This window comes from Cryptomeria japonica, chromosome 10 (assembly GCF_030272615.1).
Source record: "Cryptomeria japonica chromosome 10, Sugi_1.0, whole genome shotgun sequence".
NCBI classification, from domain to species: Eukaryota; Viridiplantae; Streptophyta; class Pinopsida; order Cupressales; family Cupressaceae; genus Cryptomeria; species Cryptomeria japonica.
In genome coordinates this window covers 657,541,563-657,557,988 of record NC_081414.1, presented here as the reverse complement: position 1 = coordinate 657,557,988, position 16,426 = coordinate 657,541,563, and positions in this window count along the sequence as shown.

The window sequence follows — 16,426 nt, the reverse complement described above, 5'->3', positions numbered from 1 at the left end:
GGCTCCCTTCAATGGCGGATTGGATCCCTTCAAATGAGGAAAGGAAAGGCTATATATATGAAACCATAACATTATTTTTTATCATAAGCCAACCTAGAAATGATATATTTTCACACCAAGTCAGGTTTGAACATTATAATACTGCCAAATCATGATCCAAAAATTTAGGGAGAAAAAGTAGGATCGATGTGATTAACATCGATACGGCCAACATTTTTACAACTTTTGAGGGATGAAAGGTATTGTGATGATAAGGTGATCCCCAAGTGTATGCAACTATTAAAGGTGTTTAGATATGCAAAATTGGGCCTCGAAGATCGAAATAGCACATCATTAGGGTTTTTGATGAATGAATTAATTAATTGAAGGAATAAAAAGGAGCACACTTATGGTAAAGGGCCTAGTTTTATGATATGTAGAATGATAAAATAAGACTTGAGATTTAATTAAATTGATTAATTTAGTGCTAAAGGAGAATTCAAATCTACTTATGCCTCTTGTATCCAAATGAGAGGGGTAGACCTCCTTATATACTTGCCCGTCATCAATGTTAATTTTCCAACATAGGCCAACACAAGGAAATGTTTCTTGATCTAATTTTGAATAAGAAAAAGGGTTCAAAATGGGCTCCAATTAGGGAGGACCATGGCATGGTTACATGGTCTTGGTGAGGACCAAGGCACCATGCCTTGGTCCTACCCATAATTGGGCCAAGGTTAAGGGTCTAGTAAGATAAAATTATATTTAATATGGCCATTATTGCATGGTGGGGGGGCTAAATAGGTCTCAATAAAGTATGGAGATGCATACGCTAAGGTGAGATCCCTAAATGTGGTCCAAATTGTAAGGGAATACAATTTAGGATGCTACAAATTTGTAGCTCAAATGTACATCTTCTAATGCCCTATAAATTATATATAGATTAGTAAACCGATGAATTGGCTTGATGACTAACAATTTACGTGAAAAATCAAATTGGTATATATAGATCTATCTTTTTGGTATCCAACATGTAGATGACAACATAAGGATGATAAAAAATTGGTTGATGTGAGAAAACCCATCATCCCATTCTCACAATTATTGATATATTATAATTAATATTCAAAACACATGATAACCACTACGAAATGATTTCAAATATCATGGGAAGCAAGGAGAAACCTACAAATCACTTAATCCATTAATGATGCATGTAAATTTGGAGTGATATGGTATGGTTAGGTAACAAAATTTGTTGCAAATATTGTGCTGAGAGATACATTGAACACCATCAAAATTAAAAACCTTAATTGTCAAATTAAATACAATATGTGCTACTTATATCTTTTATTCTCATCAAATTTATCCCTTTTGATTAAATAATGATTCCTTAAAAATGATCTAATCTTATCGAGCTACTTTAGAGATTCAACAAATCATTTATAGAATTTTACGTTAATTTTATCTTTATTGTTGCAACTTACATAAAAATCCAAACCCTTTTAATGAATAACCATTTCTAGTGGTCACCATAAAAAAATTAGTCATAAATTTGACTTTGGCATGTAACAAAGGGTAATCAAGTGTGGATTGTGAAAATAGTGAGATTTTCAAATGTCAAAGGTCAAAGATAACTCAAACCAAATTAGAGTATGTTGAATGGTGCGAGTCTAAATAAAATATTGCCAAAAAAGGTGAGAGAATGTTATAATGTCAAAGGTTGAGGGTAAAACATACATTATGAAAAGTGCTTGGGGGGAGGGAAATTCAAAAGTCCAACTCTAAAAGAGTACTTAATGTAAAGGTCTCTAAGGAGGTTGGAGTTGGTGAAGAAGGAATGGTATGAAGGGATGTTTGAAATCTAGACAAATTTATTTGAAAACTTAGAAACATGGGGGATTGAGATGACAAGAAACAAGAACTAAAGTAGATGAAATCCTACAACTACAACATTGATAAACAAATTAAGAAAAAAATGACTAGAGTTAACAAAATAGAGGAGGTCCGTAGAGTTCAAAAAGATAGAAAAATGCTTAACAAAAAATAAATTAGAGGTTGGGCATGAGATATAAGGCATGCCAAGAAGGGGAAGTCCAATGAGTTGATAAGGACAAAGGGAAAAGGTGAGGATGGGAAAATGGTATATTGGGATGGATAAACCTACAAGTATAAAAGTATAACAACTTGCATAGACTTAGGATTTTATTAGAAAATAAGTCAAACATAGAACCTTGAAGAGTTTGAGAATGAAGGTGAAGAAGATTTCCTCCAATCAGGAGAGTTTGTGGCCCCAAATTGACGTTGCCGATCAATTTGCTCCTTAACTGTTGAATCCATGTCTGATTTGGTTTTTATGTTTGGAATCACTGCAACATCACAACAATAATGCAACTCATATATGACTTTGCAACTTATAAGATGGTTAACATATAAATTGTAATGGTAACTACAATAAATATGTTTGTGAATAATTTCTTCTTAATCATTATGGAAGGTGATAAAAGATTGATGAAATATAATAAAAAATTGAAGGTGAATAATATGGAAAGATAATTGAAATACACAATAAGTTCATCTAAAATCTTTTTTCTCTTTAGATTGAGCTCTTGACCCACAATTTGTTCATTAGATTTTGAAGTCATGCCTCATTGGATGTTTAAGTTTGGAATCACTGCAATAGCACAAACATGAACAAAGTTCATAGATAACTTCCTGCATAGTACATCTTTCCCACTTGTAAGATTGTTGGTGTAATTATTTATTCATCTTGGTATAATTACACTTTACTTAAGCTTACTTAGGTACATGCATAACATTGTATTTTTCATATGAGACACTTAGGGAGATGTGCTACATTGGGAGTGTGTATGGAGGATAATTTCCACCTTTTATGGTGTGATCTTGTTATTACTTTATCATATCCACCTATTGTGTAGTGATAATTCCACCTTCAGTGGGTGATCCACCTCATGGGAAATATTATACTATTTCTCCTACCTACCCTTGCATCTCATTGAGCCACATGCCATCATTGTGTTATCTCTTGTCTCTTAGCCTTGCCTTTATAAGAAGGCTCATCTACATTGTAACAACAACAACAACAATATTGATAATCGAGTTGATCACATTTTGCATCATTGATAGGAATACAATTTATTATTGTCACATTTTGTTCTCTCTTATTTGTGCTTTCCATTACCTCTAGATCTTGGCAAATTCTCACAAAGATGATTAACACATAAAGTTGGTAATGGTAAATTACAATAAATATGTCGGTGAATAATTTCATGGAATGGCAATTTAGAGAAAATCAATATGAAACAAAATAAAAAATTACAGGTCAAAAAAGTGGAGAATAAGTTGAATACACATAACACCTTCATCTAAAACCCTTTATCTCCTTCCCATGCCTGATTGGGTTTTTTTTGTCTAGAATAACTAAAACAACACAAACAATAGTACAACTCAAAGATCACTTTAGCACTTGTAGTAACTATGATGGTGAATAATTTCTTGTCTTGCCCTACATAGTACATCTTTTCCTGACCACACTTCATAAAATTAAGATAAAATCAATAATAAAGACATAATGCGTTCACCTAAAATCTTTATTTAAGATTGAGTTGAATATAATAATGGAAGGTAGTATAGAAATTTCTTCTGCATAAATCTACGAAAGAAGATTTAGATAGAAAATTGGACAACATAACATCATAATAAAAGAGGTTATGCAAATCAGGTATCAAGCCTCTACTTTATAGAATTCTCAAGAGGCAAAATCAAGTGCTAGACTACATTGATGATGGATGGCTATGATTAAATGAAGATTAGGGCTAAGCTCAGAGCTGGAGTGACCAGACTAGTGTCACATGATGAATTTTATTTAGGTTTAAGAGTTGCATTATGACAACATCCTTATGTGAATGGCTAGGATTAAGAGGTTTGGTTTGGAATGAATGGATCAGATGGGCATTTTTTTTGACTTTGGGTAAGTGTCTAGATATAATGAATCTAGACAACATAGTCAAAAATGTGAAAGAGACACTTGTCACGTGAATGAAATTACATATTATGATCCATGTGAAAAAAGTAAGGGCAATGATCAAAGAAGATAAAACTGAATTGTAAAATTAATTAAACAAATTAGCACTTGTATCTATACAAGGTTAACAGATTAAGGTAATAACTTAAATGTATTTTAACATTATGTAACTATTTCTATAATAATTAAAATCTAGATAAGTTTTGACACATTACATACTTGTCATGAAAAATATATTGCATTCATTGAATTTATAAAGAGTTATTAATAAATTATTTAACAACCAATTAAAAATAAATATAAACTATTTTCTCACATTTTTTTATCAATTTTTTTTTGTAAATATTTATATAATATTTAAAATCTACATATGTTTTGACACATAGCTGAGTAGGATCTTAGTGCCTACCCAATGTTATAATTAAATATCCCATAAATCAAATTACTTAATGAATGGAGTGATGACAATCTAAGTTTTGATCATGAAGCTTTCTCACGGGGGAAGTCTATGTTGGCATTTGGCATAACTGATGCAGACGAGGTGATGCAGTTGTAAATGGATTATTGCACCAGTAAAGGATAGAAGTCTATCTGTGATCAAGAGATTGAGATTTTGTGATTAGATGACTTAATCAATTATTTGTCTTGTCATTGATGGTAACTGAAGTCAAATAATGATTATTGATGTTCCTAATGTTTTGTTTTGTCATCTAAGTGATTTGGCTTACCAGAAAACAAGGTTTACCAGAAGACAGGGTTTACTGACAGAGAATTGAAGTCTGTGAAATAGGACTTCAACCGGTAAAGAAGATATGTTTTGATTGAATTGGACAATCAGAAATGATTGGTGATTTACAGTTTGGAATGCGAACTTGTATCATGGAAAGGAGCACATAATGTTCTCATTGAAAAAAAGGGTAGAGGAGTTTCTACTAGACTGATTTTTTCTTCCTCTACACTCAAAATTTTTATGACCTAGCATATTGTAGTTGTAACAAGCTATGTCCATATTTATTAAAGGAGCAAAAGGATTTTTTCTTATGAAATCCAAGGATAGTCTATTGAAGTTTTTACAATTTGAAAATTTATGACCATAAACATTACACCTATAGCAATATCCAAACAATTCAAGTACGTAACGATAATGATTTTTGTTATCACGGTGATCAACAATGAGTCTACATTAAGGTGGTAACACAACACAACCCGCGTGAATGATTTAATTACTATTTTGGTGCAATTCAAGGAAGAATTTCTTGGGAAACAGCGAAACTCTTAGTGGAGTGTTTTGAGGGTTTGACTTTGGTACAAATCGGATTTTTCGTGATGGTTTATGATCAACCAACAATTGATAGTGCATTGTAATTTAATGGAATGGTCTATATATTGATCAGAGATGATCTCTCATGATTTGTATTGCAAATTCATGATGTAATTAGGATTTAGTGGCTGACGTAGTTGAGATGGCTATTTAGGATGGCACAGTTGATGTTTATCATGTCGGTGGTCTTGAGAGAATGTGTTAAACTGTCCAAGAGTAGTGTGAGATCTGTCTAAGATTTGCAGAGTGTTGAGCATAACTGGATCTGATTTAGCAAGTACAAAAGTGCAAGTAACAAATCACTTATTCACTGTTGTTCCCTAACAATTATAGCAGGTTAAATCCCTTAACCGAGTAGGTCCTAATGGGCCTTAAACATTTAAGTCCCCTAACAGGGTAACTCTCAAAAGAGTGTTAAAATCCTCTCATGAGGTTGATCCTAATAGATCATCAACCTCGTAACTGGACTGCTAGGCAAATACCTTAACCGAATGACTCCTAACAGGGTCTACTACGAATAGGGCATATTGTAAGCTCCTAATAGGGAGAAGCTCCTAATAGGGAGTACTTCAAAAGAGTACAAATATTTGTGGGTGCCAATTTCCACCATGGTTTTTCCCTATTTGTGTTTCCACGTCAAAAAAATTATGGTGTTCTTGTGTGGAATGTTTTTCATGTGATTTTCTTGTTTATGTTAAATTTAATGCACTATTTTTTAGTACACCAGTCATGATGTTTTATCAGAGATTTATCAAAGGTTACCGGTACTAATAAGAGTTGTTAGAGAAAGTGTTTGATCTGATAAATAAGGATAATAAGTTGGTAAATGATCAAATTTATATGACTGCTTAAGTGGTGAAAGAATTGATAGATGTGGTAAATGATTTGATTAATGTGTTAAGAAATCTGATTAATCTAAGGTTATTAGATCTGATAAAATAAGTTGAGATATTTTTAGATTTGATATAAGTTTGATTTTGGTTTTAAATTTTCAATTGGTATTAATACTGATTCACCCCCCCTCTCAGTATTAACTGAATTGTCATAGGATTAACAATTGGTATCAGAGCTTTCGTCCTTTGTGTGTAGAAAACCTAACCGCTTGAGGAAAAGATTTTGAGCAAGTCAAGATGATGAAGAAAGAGGGTTCTAAGTTCAACAAGGATAACTACAAGATCTGGAAAGATAGAATGAAGATCTATATCTAAGGTTTTGGTGCATAATATTGGAAGCAAGTTGAAATAACATATGTTGGTCCTACCACTACTCCCTTGACACTGGATGAACTCAGAGAGAAACGAGATAACATGCAAAACCTAGAAGATATTGTAAGTACTTTATTTGATTCAAAATATATTGATGTTGAAGGATTGGAAACTGCATGTGAGGTTTGGGAAAAGTTAGATACAATCTATGGAGGATATGAGCATGTTCAAAGAGCCAAAGAGGAAATCTTGAGAGGAAAGTTCGATGACATGAGAATGCTTGAAGGAGAAAATATTACACAGTATGGTAAGAGAATCAAATAAGTTGTTGGTGACATAAAGAGTGTAAGAGGTAAAATGGAAGATGATGCTATAGTAAGTAAAATGCTTAGAAATATTCAACCTCAGTATGCTATAAGAGTATCTGCAATCCAAGAGCTTAGATCTATTTCAAAGGATAAGGTAATTGTTGATTCATTGATTGGTAAGCTTACAACTTTTGAGTTAAATAGTTTTGACAATAGTGTGACCAAAACTATTGAATCTTCCTTTAAATCTTTTGTTACTGGTTCATCTTCTATAAAAGGAAAAGATATATATCAAAATCATGAGTGCAGGTCAAGTCATGGAAGTAACCAGGGAAATGAAGACAAATAAGATCAAGTGATGGAACTTGAGGCACTATTAGCAAAAATATTTCCAAGAGGCACTGGTAAGTATAAAGGAAAGCTACCTTTGAGGTGTTTCTCTTATAGTAAAATTGGTCACATTGGTACTAATTGCCCTAACACTAATAAGAAAGAGAAGCTTAGAAGATTCAAAGGAAAGGGCAAGAAACATTGTTATGTTGTAGTAGATGAAGGTGTGACTGATGAGGAGTCTGAAGATGAAGATGACATTGAAGAAATTGTGTTTGTAGCTGTGAAGGAGGAACTAATAGATGAAAAGGCACTGGTATCTCATATGGAGAATAGTGATGAATGGATTATAGATAGTGGTTGTTCACACCACATGACCAGAGACAAAAGTAAGTTCATAACCCTTGATGAATTTGATGGACGTGTTGTTAGATTTGGAAATAACTCTCCCTGCATGGTGAAAGGAAAAGGTTCAATTTCTCTAAATGGGAAGAGTTGGTCAACTCAGGAATAATCTTTTAAGTGTTGTTCAACTCAATGATAAAGGTTATTTGCTTGAGTTTAAAAGTGGAGTCTGTAGAATGCTATGGTGAACTGATTGCTGCTGGGAAGCAAACTAGAGGCAACTTATTCCATTTGAATAGTAATATTAATAATTATCTGGTTGCAAGAATGGAAGACAGTTGGTTATGGCATAAAATATGTTGTCATGTTAATTTTGATAATCTAGTTAAGATAAGAAAGTCAAGTGTTCTAAGAGGATTGCCACAAATTGTCAAACTAGATAGTGTGATATGAAAAGATTGTCAAATCAGTAAGATGACCTCTATTTCTTTCAAGAGCAAGAATTGCATTTCTGAGAATATTTTAGATTTGGTACATACTGATATTTGTGGCCCTATGAGAACAAAGAATTACGGTGATAGGTATTTCATGATTTTTACCGATGATTATTCAAAAATGATGTGGGTGACATTTTTGAAGGAGAAATTAGAAGCATTTGGTAAATTTAAATCATTTAAAGCTTCAGTTGAGAATGAAACCGGTAAGAACTTGAAGTGTTTAAGATCAGACTAAGGAGGTGAATTCACATGTAATGGATTTATAAAGTATTGTGATGAACAGGATATCAAGAGACAAATGTTTCCTCTGAGGACACAACAATAGAATGGCATAGAAAAAAGGATGAACAAAACAATAGTTGAAGCTGCAAGAACCATGCTATTACAAGGTGATATATCCAAAATGTTTTGGAGAGAAGCGATCAGTACTATTGTATACACTTTAAACTGAGTACTGGTGAAGAGAGGTAATAATAAGACACCCTATGAGCTATGGTATGGAAAAACACCTTGTGTAAGTTATTTTAAAAATTTTGGAAGTCAATGTTTTATTAAGAGAGATAACTACATTGAGAAATTTGATGCAAAATGTGATGAGGGACTTTTTATTGGTTACTCTTCTAATAGTAAGGCATATAAATATTACAATAAGAGAACTAAGAAAATTATTGAAAGTGCTAATGTAAAAGTTGATGATCTATCTGATAAGTCTGAAGGTACAAACAGATCAAAATATGAAAAGGATGATAATGAGGAAAAACTTGTGATCATTTAACTAGAGGAAAAGAATAATGAAGAACCAACAAATGCAGAATTAGATGCTCAACCGGTAAGCGATGATAGTGAAGAAGAAAATGAAGAACCTAATGTAGAAGATGCAGAACTGGCACATGCAATACCTAGATATGTCATATTGAACCACTCACAAGAGCAAATTATTGGTGATAGGAATGTAGATGTGCAAACTACAAGAAAGATCCGAGAGAACTCATGTTTGATTTCTATAATAGAACCCAAGATAGTTAAGGAAGCACTAAAGGATGATAATTGGGTGAATGCAATGAATGAAGAATTAGATCAAATTGAGAAGAATTAGACATAGTCACTTGTTCCTAGACCAAAGAATAAGAATGTAATTGGAACAAAATGAGTCTTTAGGAATAAATTGGATGAAGAAGGAAAAATTGTAAGAAACAAGGTGAGGTTAGTCTGCAAAGGGTATGCTCAAGAAGAAGGTGAGGATTATAGTGAAAAATTTGCACCGGTTGCTAGATTAGAAGGAGTAAGGATGATGTTGGCATTTGCTGCATATAAGGGATTCAAATTTTATCAAATGGATGTCAAATCAACCTTTCTAAATGGAATTCTAGAAGAAGAAGTATACATTGAACAACCAGGTGGATTTTACTTGGCTGAGGATAAGGACATGGTGTGTAAATTGCATAAAGCACTATATGGTCTAAAACAAGCATCGAGAGCATGGTATGAGAGATTAAATGCGCATTTAATCAAAATTGGATTACAACATACTAGTGAGGACAACATTTATTTGAAGAGTGATGGAGACAAGATGTTGATAGAATAAGTGTTTGTAGATGATATAATTTTTGGTGGGAATGATGATATGTGTATGGATTTTGCTGATATAATGAAAAAGGAATTTGAAATGTCTCTAATCAGTGAAATAAAGTTTTTTATTGGCTTACAAGTCCAATAACTATATGGTGGTATTTTTATTTGTCAGACCAATTATATCAAAGAGGTGCTGAAGACTTTCGACATGAAAGACTGCAAACTGGTAGGAACACCGATGGTGACAGGCTGTAAGTTGTCCAAGCAAGATAATTCCCATGTTGTTAGTGAAAAAGAGTACATATATATGATTGTCAAGCTACACTATGTTGTTCATAGCAGACTGGACATTGCTCATGCTATTGGATTAGTGGCTAGATTTCAAAAAGATCCTAAGGAGAGTCACATGGTGGCTACAAAGAGAATTTTTTGGTATCTCAAAGGCATAGTAGACTATGATTTATATTATCCCTATAAAGGATATTTTACTTTGGATGTCTTTACTGATGCGAATTGGTAGGCAATGTGGATGATCAGTTAAGCACAAATAGTGGAGCTTTTCTACTTGGTGGAAGATTAGTGGCATGGACAAGCAAGAAACAAACATGTGTTTCTCAATCTACAGATGAAGTAGAGAATGTAGCTACATCCATGAATTGCATGCAAGCAATATGGATGAGACATGTGCTAGAAGGATTCAAGATAGATATTTTTGAACCGGTGACTATCTATTGTGATAATACAAGTGCAATAAATATTTATAAGAATCTTGTACTTCATTCTAGAACCAAACACATTGAATTGAAGTATCACTTCCTAAGGGAAAGAGTTCAAGAAAAATAGGTGAAAATGGAATATGTTAAGTGTAAAGATCAGCTAGCTGATATCTTTACTAAGCCCTTACTGAAGGCTACCTTCGAGTTCTTTCAAGGTAAACTAGGAGTAAGACCCCTACACCAGAAGAACTAGAATGATGGAAATTCATCAATCTGGTGGATTTCATGTTTATCTTTCACTAAGGATTGATGAAGGTGCAAGCTACTCCTTTGGGGGAGCAAGTCTAATGTAAAGTTTGTATTTAATGCTCTGATATAATTTTTCTGATTTGATTAGAGATGATGGAAGAGGCAATGATAGAATTGAAGACAAGTGATGCATTTATACCTTTGGCATTGCTCTCAAAGGGGGAGAAGAAGAGAAATCAGATATGGGAGAAGAAAAGATATGAGAGAAGTTGAAGATCAGAATATCAAATTCAGAGAAGCATTTCTTAAGGGGGACAAGACAAAAGGAGGAGAACTCACAGATGATGATGTTACTCTGATTGTATATCTGATTGATGTTGCCATCAATGCTAAAGGGGGAGAATGTTGGCATTTGGCATAAGTGATGCAGATGAGGTGATGCAGTTGAAGATGGATGACTGTGGTAAAGGATATAAGTCTATTTGTGATGAAGAGATTGATATTTTGTGATTAGATGACTTAATCAATTATTTGTGTTGTCATTGATGGAGAATGATGTCAAATGATGATTATTGATGTTCCTGACATTTGTTTGGTCATATAATTGATTTGGTTTACTAGAAGACAGGGTTTACCAACAGAGAACTGAAGTCTGTGAAATAGGACTTCAATCGATAAAGGAGAGATGTTTTGATTGAATTAGATGATCAGTGATGATTGGTTATTTGTCATTTGGAATGTGAAATTGTATCATGGAAATAAGTATCTGACCAGAACTGGAACTTGTGATGACTATCGAAAGGCATGTTTCAAATTTCTGATGAAGTTTTGCTAAGGTTTTAGTAGGGTTTAAGACCGGTGAAGAAAGCATCAAACTAGTAATGATTTTTCTTATGATGGTGATCAACGATAAGTCTACATTAAGATGGTAACATAGAACAACCCGTTTGAATGATTTAATTAATGTTTTAGCATGATTCAAGGAAGAATTTCTTGGGAAATAGCAAAATGCTTAGTGAAGTGTTTTGAGGGTTTGACTTTGGTACAAATCAAATTTTCGTGATGGGTTACGATCAACCAAAGCTTGATATTGCATTGTAATTTGATGTAATGATCTGTATATTGATCCAACATGATCTCTTATGATTTGTATTGTAAATTCATGATGTAATTAGGGTTTAGTGGCCAACTTAGTTGAGATGGCTATTCAGGACAACACAATTGATGTTTATTGCGTCAATGGTGTTGAGAGAATGTCTTCAGCTATCTAAGAGAAGTGTGAGATCTTCCTAATAATTGTAGGGTGTTGACCATAAATGGATCTAATTTATCAAGCAGAGAAGTGCAAGTAACAGATCATTTATTCATTGTTGTTCCCTAACAGTTGCAACTGGTTAAATCCCTTAATTGGGTAGGTCCTAACATGGCTTAAAAATTTAAGTTCCCTAACAAGGAAACTTTGAAAAGAGTGTTAAATCCTCTCATGAGGTTAAACAAATCATCAAGCTCCTAACTAGGATGCTAGGTAAATCCCTTAACTAGGTGACTCCTAACAGGGTGTATTGTAAGCTCCTAATAGGGCGTACTTCAAAAGAGTACAAATATTTGTGGGTGCCAACTCCCACTGTGGTTTTTCCCTATTTGGGTTTCGACGTCAAAAAAATTATGGTGTTCATGTGTGGAATGCTTTTCATGTGATGTTCTTGTTTATGTTACATTTCATGCACTGTTTCTGAGCACACGATTATGATATTTTATCAGAGATTTATCAAAGGTTATTGGTACTGATAAGAGTTGTTAGAGAAAGTGTTTGATTTTATAGATAAGGATAATAAGTTGGTAAATTCTCAAATGTATATGATTGCTTAAGTGGTGAAAGAATTAATAGACATGGTAAATGATTTGATTAATGTGTTAAGCAAATCTGATTAAGAGGTTGTTAGATCTGATAAAAGAAGATGAGATATTTTCAGATCTGATATAAGTTTGATTTTGGTTTTAAATTCTCAATTGGTATTAATGCTGATTCACCCCCCCCCTCTCAGTATTAACCGGATCCTCATAGGATTAATAGTGTATTGACTACTATATATTTATTTACTTAACAAATGCAAAATAATAAAATAATAAAATAAATGATAACTAATAAATAGTTAAAGGATGAATGGAGTGATGACAATATGAGTTGTTCAAGATGTTCTATGGTGAGGCTTATATTTAATTAATGGTATGCAAATAATCAAATAAATAATAAATAATAAATAATAACTGAGATATATGATGATTTGTTTTATAAAAAGAAAGGGCAAACATTTTTGACCCAAAGCTATGAATCTTGATGGCAAGAATAACAACACCAATACTTCACCATCACACCATGCTAATATCTGTAGGGATATATGGCATGTACAAATTTTGCCCCTCTTTGAGATGATGTTGTGACTAATTAATAGTTTTTCGATGTTTGAAGGCCTATTTTGAGTGGTTAATGTTTATACACTTTATGGTTAACTTAAGTACAATGCAATATTCCTAGAGGTTTCCTTATCAAAGTTTTACATCTATTTAAATATAATAATACAACAACAATTAGTAGCTATATCCAAATGAATAATTAATCCCAAATATTTGTCACTAGGCTAAGATCAACTAGCTGAGTTAGAGTGCTATATAGCCATTAATACACATTGCACATGTATCTATGGGTTCAAGAAATATTATAACCTTTTTATAATAATTTTCATACATAGTGGCAAGTTATGGTTATACTAAACATCTTTTTTTTAATAGTTGGCATTTAGGATAGCTTAAAATAATTCCCTAGTTAACAGTACTAAATTGTGAAAAACATACATAAATTAAACTAACACTAACTTACTCCAACAACAAACTATTCTAAAAGTGATACAATTTAAATAAAAGTGTTTGACCTTGAACCGATATGGATTAGTGGGCCTACTCCATTGGGCAATTAAATCATGAATAACAAATTGAAAAAGAAAATATTCAATATAACATCAATAAAACCATATTTTTATTTTAGTGAAATTAAATAGTATATAAAATATGCACGTAATGATATATATCAAAACAATGATGGCCCTTGTGAAATAAAATATGACCATGTTACCACATATTTGTAATGTTTTACATATTTCCATACATATATCAAACTTCTATTATAGTCGCACTATTTAATGTGGTGAGAGGAAATATATAGTTGTGACTTTACATTCCCCTAAGTCATTACTAGTTCTGATGAAAATATTCATTATAAAAGATATACAATTAAAAACAAATTATGCAGTATTAATATAATATATTCAATTCATTTATAGCTCAAATGCACATCCATTAATGTTCTAGAGTTCATTTATAGATTAGTAGACCCATTTATTGGCTTCATGACTAACCATTACATGAAAAATTGAATTATTATATGTATAACTATCATTTTGGTATCCAAATTGTAGATAGTAGGCTTAGAATGATAAAACCTAGATGATGTGAGAAAATCCATCATCATCAATTCACAATCATTGTTATATTATGATTATTTTTAAAACCAAATGATAACTACTATGAAGTGAGTTAGAATATTATAGGAAGCAATGACGAACATCATCCAAACATATAAATTTCCTTTACATTAATGATTCCTTTGAATTTGGAGTAATATGGTATGGTTGAGCTGCAAAATTTGCTACAAATATTGTGCTAAGAGATGAATTAAAAACTATCAAGATTAAAAACCTTACCTGTGATATTAAATACAATATGAGGTAGAAATAATTTTTAATATCCTCAAATTTATGTTCTTTTGATTAAATAATTATCCCTTAAAAATGCTAAGAACAAGATAATTTAGAGTTTCAAAAAATCGTTTATGAAATTTTGGATTAATTTTGTCATTATTATCGTATCTAACATATGAAAATACAAACCTTTCGATGAATAATGGTTTCTAGGTGGAGAAACACTTTTCTAGTGTCCACTATATCTAATTTAATCTTAAATTATCTTTGGTATGTATGGGGGATAGGTGAGTTTGGAGAGTAAAATGTGTGGGTGTCTCAAACTTCAATAGTCAACGATAAATCATACAATTAAGTTGTGTGAAATGGGGGGAGTCTAATTAAAAAACCCAAAAAGGTGAGAGAATTTTGGAATGTCATAGGTTGGGAGTTAGACACACATTATGAAAAGTAGTTGAGGAGAGGGAAAGTTAAAATTCCAACTCTTAAAGAGTATTCAATAAAAAGGTTTCGGAGTTAGGAGTTTCAAGTTGGTGAAGAGCATGATGTGAAGTGATGTTTAAAATTTTGATATAATCTAATAAAATTTTAAACATCTTGGATTAGGATCATAGGAAACAAGTACCCAAGTATAGGAAATTCTACAAATCTAACTCTAATGAACAACTTCAAGAAAAATTGAGTCAATAGTAAAAAAATTAGGAGATGTTGAAAGGATTCAAACTATAGGAAATTTTTTAATATCAAGGAAATTAGAGGTTGGGCATGAGAAAAATTTCATGCCAAGAAGGGGAATGTTGACGACTTGATAAGGATAGAGGGAAATTATGAGGATGGGTGAATGATGGATAAACCTACAAGTTTAAAAGTCCAATAACTTTCATAGACATAGGATTTGATTATAAAATACCTCAAAATCATAACTTTTTGGGCTTCTTGCAACTATTAGCACTTGGGGAATGACACACAACAATACATAGAGAAAAACTGACTCACATGGGAGATTAACTAAGACTATCTCATGGTGATTATACATTATTATTTTAAAATAGTTGAGACACACAGAAGGCAAGGGACAAAAAAATTGGAATTACACATTGAAGTCCCAACAAGGGTAATAAAAGAATGATTCTATAGCATAACTCTTAAGAGTTATTAGATATAGTTAAAATAGAAGTGATGCTCATATATTGATTCAAGTCATGTGATAATAAATGATCTTAAATGTGTATCAAAGTCACTCAGAATCAAATATTAAGAAACAAGGTGCCAGAAAAAACATAAGTAATGGATTTACGACAATACAATAAATCTATGGTGTATATTTAGCATATTTGAATTCATCATTGCCTCACCTATTGGTCCTTACTTCTATTCTATTCTCTTGTTAATTCCTATTATGAACTAGTAGATCTAGGGTAGAGGGTGGATAGTTGATAAGAGAATGGTGAACACCACTTTGATTTGTATATGAGTGGGTTTAAAATGTATTAGCATAGACATGGGAATGGATGGATGTTGGATGTGTGTAAAAAATATGAGAGATGGAAGACGTAATAAGCTAGGAAAGGGACATAGAATAGGAATTATAATGAGGTGCATGGATGGGAATGGATTGAGGGATTAAAAAAGAAATAAATATTGTATAAGAAAGGATGGTAGATGTAGGAAGGTAGTGAACAAGAGGTGTTAATATTAGTTGGTTAGTGGTGGATGAGATAGTGATGCAGGTAATATAGAAGAAGGTTGCAAATTGGAGAAAGGATAAACAATGAATACTTGGTACTAGAGTAAGTACGAGAACACTGTGATCCAAAAACCCCACTATCTTAACACTGAGAATCATAGGTTTAAAAAAGAGAGGATTTTGTAGATTTTGTGAATTAGGGATTTTTGGTTTTGTTAAACTCGGAAAGGTTTGAATCCCTCAATTTTAATCATCTGGCTATTACAGTAAGTCATTTTGTTTTTTTGTAAAGAGTGGCCACAACAGGTTCCAATTGCATGTTTAAAGACACAAGGTTTTTAATATTTTTTTCCCAGCTGTGAATGGAGGTCCCTTTTTTTTTAACAGTAATAAAAGGTTATTGGTTTTGTAGGTTTT